The sequence below is a fragment of the Myotis yumanensis genome, unplaced genomic scaffold (assembly GCF_028538775.1).
Source record: "Myotis yumanensis isolate MYYU_CA2020_CCGP unplaced genomic scaffold, mMyoYum1.0.hap1 SCAF_14, whole genome shotgun sequence".
Classification (NCBI taxonomy): domain Eukaryota; kingdom Metazoa; phylum Chordata; class Mammalia; order Chiroptera; family Vespertilionidae; genus Myotis; species Myotis yumanensis.
The window spans coordinates 18818736-18828564 of NW_027223765.1; the positions used below are offsets into that span (position 1 = coordinate 18818736).

The 9829-nt window shown below is 42.9% G+C and overlaps 1 pseudogene; it reads right to left on the minus strand.

The window, feature by feature from the left end:
- Window positions 1–6793: 6793 nt before the first annotated feature.
- LOC138992604 (ferritin light chain pseudogene) lies at window positions 6794–7455 on the minus strand (annotated as a pseudogene).
- Between the last annotated feature and the right edge of the window lie 2374 nt (window positions 7456–9829).

Below are 9829 nucleotides of genomic sequence, written 5' to 3' on the forward strand. Positions count from 1 at the left end.
CCAGTAGCCATTTAGCCCTAGGATATGGGGGGAAGGGGAGAGGAGCACTAACAGTGCGAATGGAAAGCTGCCTAAAGCCCAGTTGAAAAGTATGGGAACAGTAGCAGTTCTGTGGGTGACCCAGAGAATGTTGTTTCCCTACAATCTTCACCCCCAAATAACCATTTAAAAAAGAAAGAAGAAGAACAAAATACTACCCCTGCATTGCAAACTCGACTTCCACAAAATTTCCCCCACCCCAGCTCCTCTTACCAGCTGAGTGCTGTGGCCGCTAACCCTCTCCTATACGGAAAGAGCTGTCACTGCATGTGACACTGAAGGCAGCCCCGCAGAGTCCCCCGAAACACAAGCAGCCTACAGAAGTCAGTGCAGTCACACTCCAGGGACAGGAGCAAGTCAAGATCCATGCATATGTCGGGAGCTGAAAATCCTTTTATCAAAATGCTTCTTCGCGAATTGACTGTTACTTTATACTATTCCTGAAAATCGCCCAAAACAAGTATTGGCTTCCAGCCTCCATAAATAACATTGAGCAAAAAGTAGGTGCGCTCTTGTGTATCACTTCGATGTATCACTCACTCAAGGATATGAACAGGCCCCGTTAGCCTTGAATTCTAAAATACATGTTGGAGGATTAGAAATTGGCATATCCTGGGATCATCATCCATTACATGGCCCCCTATACCTCTCACATGGTACGATATGTTAGTAGGGAAACGTGACATAACACACCGAGTTTGCTTTTTAATATTTCAAATGTGACCAAAATAGAGAATTTCATAGACTGCCTAAAATGTGTGCATACTTTATTTTACCTCATGAAACCTTTGTGTGTTAATATTTTCATTTCAGTGATTGTGTTTCAATCTGTTTTGCAACTGTTTGGTAGGGATAGATGACTGAACCCCCATTTCCTAGGTCTCCATGCTTAGTATATACCTATACTCTTAGGTATATATCCTGTTGGTTTTTTGCTTGTTCACAATGAATATTTTATAAGGAAGTTCTCTTCTGTTACAGAAAGTATCAAAGTTGCTTTTTAGTCCTGGTCATTGGTGGCTGGGGGCCAGGGATGCAGCAAGGTCAACTTCCAACTTCATGAAGGGATTGGAAGGGTTTCCCTGCTTACATACTGAGGCTGTGGTTGCTACAGGACTTCATTTATCTGGAGATGTCTTAACTGCTGTATGCCATTTACTGAATTTAAGAAGGTACAATACAAATCAGAGTTACCTTTTTCATTGATTCAAGGAATATATATTGAGTAACAGACACTGTCTAGCTGGTTGAGATATGGCATCGAGTAAAAGAGGAAAATCCATGTCCTTGACCCTTCTCTTTACAGGACATCCAATTCATCTGCAAATTTTGTTGACTCTGCCTTCAAATACATATCCTGAAAGTACCCACTTCCTCCCACCTCTCTCCCTCCAATTAATACCCTGGTCTAAGCCACCATCATCTCTCAATAATTTCCTGCCTGATTTTATTTCTTCCCCTATCCACTCCCCATCCCACCGCACAGCGCCACCCCCCCCGCACCCCATCCCCACACAGAGCAGTCTGAGTGATCCTGTGAAACATAGGTCTCTCCTCAGCACCTCCAGTGGCTTCTCATCCTGATCTGCCCACCATCCCCAACCAGGACTCCTCTGACCCCGTGGTTGTACAACTTCACCTTATCCTCATCTCCCTCCAGCCAACTAGCCTCCTTGCTGTTGTAGAACCCACCAAACATTTCTCAGCCTCAAGACTTGTGACTTACAGTGTTTCTATCTCGAGAACATTCTTCCCTCCCACCCCTTCCCACAGCACTTCCTGTCCCCCTCCTTTGTTTTATTTTTCTTCATGATCATCATAAATCTGGCATACTATATGTCTTTCTTATTTGTTTATTTTAGTTGTCCCTCCCCCCCCCCCCCCCCCACTTCTCCCTCTTTCCTGCCTCCACATATAAGCACGTTGAGAGCAAGGATCTTTTTGGCTGGGGTTCATTGGTGTATATATGTTTAATAAATACTGGTTGAGTGAATGAAATTGACCTCTTTCAGCTGATGGCATCATAAACATTGTTTTCATTTCTTCAATCATAATAATTAGCATTTACTGTGCTTTTCATTTGTACCAGGCTACGTTCTAGCACTTTACATATACTAGCTCACAGACACCCATAAGGTCTGTTTCTTTCCATCGGCCCTGCTGTACCGATGAGAACACTGACGTGCAGAGATGAAGTCCCTTACCCACAGGCACGCAGCTAGTGAATAGCAGAGCTGGGATTTGAAAACAGCAGTTTGGCTCTGGAGTCTGTGAACTTCAGGACACGTTAGCATGAGCCAGTGCTAACAAACATGTATTTTACTTGCTTTTTCTCAGTTCCTTTCCCCTGAGACCCAAATTTAGTCTCCAAAACAAACAGCTCACCTTCCTTGTATTTCCTGTTCTGGTCCATCAATCCATCATCATAAACTCGCTCTCTCCTTTCCTATACTTCTTATTTCTGAGCTTTAATTTAGAGCCTACACTTTTCCCCCTAAAACTGGCAAATAGGAATGTTTTTGTGTGGGGGCCCTTCTTATAACTTTTGTTATTGCCAACTTCATGAATAGGTAGAGTCACGGTCAGTTAAGTTTGACTGGAAGAGCAATAGAAAAGACTTCTCTGAAGATAACTGGGCTGGATTTCAGCAAAACACATCATACTGGTAGAGCTGTTGCTTGTTTAGGCAGCTTTTATTCTTGTTAGACACCCAATGATCAGGGATTGTTAAATATTTGGATTGTACCTCCTGAAGAAAATATCACATTAGGTTCAATTTACCCAAGATTAGGACCCCGAGAGAAGAGGATGAAAGACAATAATCATTTGCTTACAGACTGGCTTGAAAAGGGCTCTTTCAGGAACCCTGTGGTTACTCTGAATGTCATAGAAACTTAAGAAGGGCAACACCCATGTGGGAAAATTTAAGCTCTATTAGAACCAAGATCCTAGAATCCCATTACCTACCAACAGGGAGGCAGGCACCAGGTGCTTAAGGAAGGTCTGTTGCAAAAACGCATAAATGAATTCCTAATGGAGGAATGAAAGAGTGCTGAGGACAAATACCCTGACTTCCAACACTTGATCTGGGACTGCTACCCATGCTGCTATGTGTATTGTATATGTTGCACACTGCAAAATATCAGGGGGCACCAATGGCTTAAATTAAGATGCAAACACAGAAATTAAGATGCTCCTCTTTCCCCTAAGCTCTGCCCAATGGTAGTCAACGGTAGTCAGTCTCTAGGACGGTCCCAAGGATCCTTGTTCCCTGGTATCCGTACCCTTGGGTAGTCCCCTCCCACATCATACCAGGGTTGGTATACAGTGGGGCCTTGACTTACGAGTTTAATTCATTCCCAGACCGAGCTCGTTAAGGAGCTTGTTAACTCAAATTACTCTGTCAACTCAATGCAAAAAATCAGCTGAGAGACAGCTGGTATCTCAAAAAACTAGTTAGTCGGGACACTCGTAAGTCAAGGCCCCACTGTAATACTAAAAAGGGAGAGTACAGCACTTCGAAGCTAGCGACCATAATGTGAGCAGCCAGATGGAGAGGCCTGTGTGGGTAGGAACTGAGGTCTCCCACTAACAACCACATGAGTGAGCTTGGAAAACAGGTCATTCCACCTCGGCCAAGCCTTCCGATGACACAAACCTGCTCAGCTTCTTCAGTGCAACCTCATGAAAGACCCTGAGCCAGAAATACCCAGCTAAGCCACCCCTGAACCTTGCGATAATAAATGTTTGTTATTTCCAGCCGCGAAGTTTGAAGGATAATTTGTTATGCAGCAGCAGATAATTAATATACATGCTTTCTGCTCTCTAGTGATGAAGTTTCCTCCTCAAGTCCTCGATGCATCAAGGATGTTTCCGTAGAGCAGAGTCTTACTCCTGAGATGGGCTATTGGATCCAATCTCCCAGCAGCACAGAGGGGATAAGTAGGTGCTTAGTTATGGGGAAAGGGTCTGAAGAGAAAGCAGAGGCTAGGAATGGGAAAACAGGAACATGGTGCAGGGGGGCCTTTGGACCCCATAGGAGTAAGAAAGGAAGCATCTGCCCAGAAAAAGATGCTTTTCAGAACAAAGGAAAGAAAGAATAAGGACTTGTGAGAGTCAGACATTTGTTCAGCAGTGAGATTGTAGATACAGTTTTCTTTATTATAGTCATTGTGTTGTTATCAGTATAATACATAAAAGTATCTTAAACTCGGGGAAACAAAGACAAACAGAAGGAGGGAAAGCCTTGCCCTAATTCGCACCTTTCTTAGGCAGCACAAAGATGCTGTGGAACTGGGATATCTGGATTCATGATCTTGGCTCTACTTCTTCCTTGCTGTGATCATGGACAAGTTACTTCATTTCTTAGTGACTCAAATTCCTCATCTACAAACAAGGCTTCTTTTAATAGCCAAAACTTATATAGTGTATGAGAGATAATTAAGTGAGTTCATATATGTAAACGACTTAAATAGGACTTGAAACAAAACAAGTACCATAGAAGTGTGAGTTGCTAGTCTTCCCAGTGGGAGGTGATGTCACCCTCAAGTCTGGGAGTTATTCTCTCCCTTAAGTTTGCCACTTTTTTTTGCAAATAGTCTCCTGTCAGACCCAGAAGGATGTCTATACTGTTTAAAAGCCTATGTCCCCCCACTTTGCTGTAAGCTACTCAGGGATAGAGACAATGCTTATTTATCTCTGTCTACACTTTAGCGTGAGGGTAGTCATCTTAGTACTCCTGTCCGTATTTGGAAATGTACAAATTTTTTATAACAGCTTTATTGAGATATAACACAACTCACCAATTTTAAATGTATAATTCAATGGTTTCAGTATACAGTGGAGCCTCATGTCTCGAACTTAATTCATTCCAGAAGGCTGTTCGAGAAGTGATTTGTTTGAAAATGGAATCATTTTTTCCCATTAGAAATAATGTGAATTGAATTAATCCGTTCCAGACTCCCAAATGATTCCCTGTTTCAACCTTTCTTATATACAATATATGTCTAATGTACTGTTCAATTTCTAAATAAACACTTATTTTCTTAAATTTATAGAACCACCCCCTACTAGCCTTAAAGGGACTTTTCAGAAATCACCGCCTCTGAAATGCTACCACCGGCTAACTGCTTTTCCTTTATCCAATCAACATCAGTTTTCCTACCTATTCAATTGTCTGTGATTGCTGCTTTGTGAGCACTTTCACATCCTTAGGAACATTAGCACTCTTGATGGCCTCTTTATGTTTTAAAATTGTGCTAATGCTCAATTTCACCAGCAACAAAAGCATTTTCTCCTTTGCTTGCTGCCTTTCAGACGCTTCTTGTTGTGCTGAGATACCAGCATGGAAGGGTTGTCTGGTCAAAAACTGAAGTTTTAGTCGACAAGGGAGACATTTTTTTTTTTCTGTGAACAACTTGGTCGAGAACTGAATTGTCCAAGATGGGAGACATTCGAGAAATGAGGTTTGACTGTATTCACATATTTATGGGAAGGCACACGTTCTGTGAATGGAGGAGAATAAAGACTCTTCTACTCTCATTGATGGTTTATTCATTCTATGTTTCTATTGACCAGGGCCTACTATGAAGAACCTATAGGTAACAATTCATTTGGGCTCTCTGAGATTAATATGCAAACCAGGGTCAAATGAAACGGTAGCATCATCAGAGAACCCAGGGTTGAGGCCCCCAGTTAGTGATTTATCTTACTGGCCTGGTCCTCAGGTTGCCTCCTGGAATACTGTATCCCACCTGTATTCATTGTGTCTTCCAGGAAGCAGACCCAGATGAAGTTAGAAGTGCAAGAGATTTATCTATTTATCTATGAAAGAAAAAGGGAGAGGGAAGCAGGCATAGGCAGGAAAATCCTTCAGGCTACAGTAAAGGTTTGACACCTGTGCAAGGAGAGAGGACGGAAAAAGGATCGAGTAGGCAGAACCTCAGACTACAGTACAACTCTGAGGAAGTCTCACCTGGCCTAACAAAAAGCTCCAGTGCAAAGCCTCCCCTTCTATAAAGGGGTCTCACATTGAGCAGAAATGGCCAGATCCTAAGTTTCCATTATGTTTAGCTATTTGCTGAGACTGACTGAGAAGAACATGCCTTTGGTTCAAAAGCTAAGATGGGTCCTGAAGCACTTACAGCCGTCAGCTAACTGAACTCGCATCTGATAGACAAGTTCTTTCTTGAAGAGTGGTCCAAGCCAGACATCTCCAAAGTTGTATACTCCCTTGACCATTTGTGATCAGAACTCCACATTCATGAGTGTAGTTTGACACTAGGCTTCTGTGTGTATCTGTGCCTCAGACTTGCAAACTTGAATGACCTCCTTCACTCATAATGTTGTTCACCACCCCCTGACTTTAACCCAGGTTATAAACGTTGTGCTTTTGATCGTGGCTGATATCCTGCCGCTAATGCTTCCCTGTGCTTAATAGTTAATATGTTCAATCCCATCCTGTACTAAACTTTCTTTAGACTGGCCTCAGAGAGTCAAAACACATGCCTGAGTTCTTCTTGGGAGGCTTGGAGAGAGCAGAGTATTAGCTTTCTTTCTTTTTAAGTTTTTATTTATCTATCTATTTATTTATTTATTGCTGCAAAAAAGCTTTATTGTTTCATTTGGTCCAATGCATGGGAGAGAACTTCAGAGTGGTGAAAAGGCTAGTGGTTTCAGGGAGAGGCTCAGATAAAAGCCAGACACCAAGGGAATGCAGAGGAGCCCCTCAAAAGCCTCTGGGCTCCAAAGGCTCCTAGTCATGATTGAGGCTGAGCCTTTGGAAGAGATACTCGCCCAGCCCAGCCTGGGGGGCGGCCAGCCTGCAGAAGTGAGCCAGGTGTGGCCCATCTTCTTAATGAGTTTCACCTGCTCACCCGGGAAGTGGTTCTCCAGGAAGTCACAGAGATGAGGGCCTGTGCAGCCAGAACCCAGGGCCTGCAGTGCCAAAGGGGCCTGGTTCAGGTTCCTCTCCAAGGCCAGGGCGGCTTCCATGGCGTCCTGAGTTTTGCCCACTCATCCTGGGAAGCTTCAGCACGTCCTGGAAGAGAATACGGCCACTGCGCTGGTTTTGCGTCTTTCAGAGACGCTCGGAGCCCTCGGCTTCTCCTCCAACTCACAGAAGAAATGGCCCACGCCTTCGAGAGCCACATCCTTGAGGTCAAAAAAGAAGCCCAGAGAGAGGTAAGTGGCGGAAGCCCGCAGATGCAGGATGGCCAGGAAGTTGACTGTGGCCTCCTCCTCGGTGGAATAATTCTGACGAATTTGGAGCTTGTGGTGGTTTGGCAATAAGGAGTTAAGGTAGAAAAAAAGCCCCCTTGTGTTGGCTGGTCCGAGGTGGTTCTGAAGGTGGTGACTGGGTAAGATGCAGGAGAGTGGCTGGAGGCTGAAATAAGGGCGTCCCTGGGTCTGTTCCATCCAAACATGTTGAAGCAAGAGACAGATTCGGGACCGCCGAGGGCACTGCCAAGCTTTCTTATTAATGCCTAAGATTTCTCTCTCTTTTAAAAGTAATAGAAAGAGGCCTACTGAAGTATGCTCTGAAGAATACATAAGAATTCAAACATTTGCTTCCTTTTCTCCCCTACCGTGTTCCAAAACTACATCCCAAAACTACACCTCAAAGGAAGATTAAGATGGAATAGCTGAAGTCATTTTCCTTGCTTGGTCAGAGTGGAGGGCAGACATATGCCCTCCCCTCCATCTATCTTCAGCATAACTTTGCCAAAGACACAACAAGCTGCTTTTTAACTCCTGAGTTGTAGAGTATCAACAGATAGAGACACAAGGTAGGTGTGTAAATACTAGGTGTGCCGGTTAATAATGCGGATTCTTTTTCAATAGATGGGGTTACACATATGTTGATATATATGAGATTTGATAAGTATGTTGTTTTGTTGTATTGACAACAAGCTTCAAAACTTCATATGTCAACACCTTCAGAAAATTTGACATATGAAGTTTTGAAGCTTGTTGTCAATACAACAAAGTAGCATATATATCAAAGTGCATACATATCAACATATGTGGAATCCCATCTATTGGAAAAAATCCGCATCATTAACTGGTATACCTAGTAAATATTTTTATGTAGCATATATACAATTTATTCTTAATTTGACTCTCAAAATGTATAGTAAACATTGAATAATAAAAATTGTTCTGCAAATACTATTAACAAACTGCTAGATTCCCCCCTTCCCCAGTGAAATCTTAGAGTATATGACCAATCAATCACATTGTTACTGCTAAATTACATGAGTATTTCTTTCAGTCACACAATTTAGTAGTGTAAACATCATACAGAATTTTTAAAGCTACTTAAGAATTGTAATTAAGCCATACACACCACTTAGTTATTTTTCCTTCCCCTTCCATGTTCTCTTTATTTTCCTTATTTTTTTGCTTTCATACCTCAGTCACAGAGTCATATAGGGTTGGGGGAGGTGGAAGAAAGTGAAGAAGACACAGCTGAGTCTAAACCTGTCTCAACCTAGAATTCAGAATGTGAGGTATGTATGAGGGTGGTAGAGCGAGCTCTTAGGGAGGAGCAGGGATATTTGAATGAGGACCAATGAGTACCCTGAGAAGAACTGACCCTGAGGAAAAAAAGAGATTGGGAGGCTTGGAAAATTTCTTTAAGGACAAGGAACACATCCCTCTGGATAAAAGCATTTTTGAAGCGACAAACTCTGCTGGTTCCTGATTATTCCAACTCAATCCCTGCAGACTTTCAGTTAAGTCCAAGGGGAAGAAAATCTATGACTAAGAATTAACAGCTATTTGCCCATAAAACCTGCCTGACATTAGGGGGCCCTGGCTTAACGATGCACAGTGTAACATAAACAGGGGAGGAAGTCAGGTATTGCTGTGATGAGCGAGCTGACAGGACAGTGGAAGTGGGACCAGCCGCACAATGGCTTGGCATAGCGGTGCAGCTCTTGCTTAGGGAGGTATTGGCACAGAGCTATTTGGGGCCATCACAGGTAGACAGCAAATTACCTCTGGGATTTCATAGGCTTTGGAGGCTTCAGGGAATGTCATCACTGACAGGAGCCAGAAGTGGAAAGAATGGGCTGGATTCTGAGCACATGTAGGAGCATCTCAGAGGGGATGGTACTAGGGACTCAAAGGAGTTCAAAGCTTGTGGAAATAATGGAAAGAACGTTGCAGGATGCCCAATCCAACCACTTCCCGATTTAGAATTCTTTCAAAATAATTTGCTTAAATGTCTCCAGTGATGGGATCTCCTACCTCCCTGATAGCCGATTCCATCTTAGGAAAGTTTTGATTTCCTTCATCCCCAAATTGCCTCCAGGTTCTTTCCCAGTATGCTTTTGGAGGATGCAGAATAATGCTAACAGCTCCGCTGCAAGAAAGCTCTTTCTTTATTTAAAAAAAGGCTAACACCTGCCTCCAGTTGTCTCCTCTCTGAAGCAAACATCCGCTTTTCTTCATTTGTCCCACAAGTTTGTGTTCCCTCGCCATTTATTTCACACTCTCTAATCTGTCTGTGTTTCTCTTAAAATTTGGTGTGAGTTGCCGAACGCAGTATTCCAGGAGGAGTCAGCTTAGCTGAGAATGGAAGGCAGCTATTTGTCACCTGTTATCTCCATCCCAGAAATTCTGGTTCCAAACTCCTAAATGTAATTTGAATGCCCTTGCTGCACAGGATATTGCTTTTTAGCTAAACATTCGATTAGGGTCAAAGACTTTTAAAAATTTGTTTTCAGGAAACCCACAGCCCAGAAAGCAATCTTGGCAAGTCAATTCTGAATTTCTAAATCTTTAT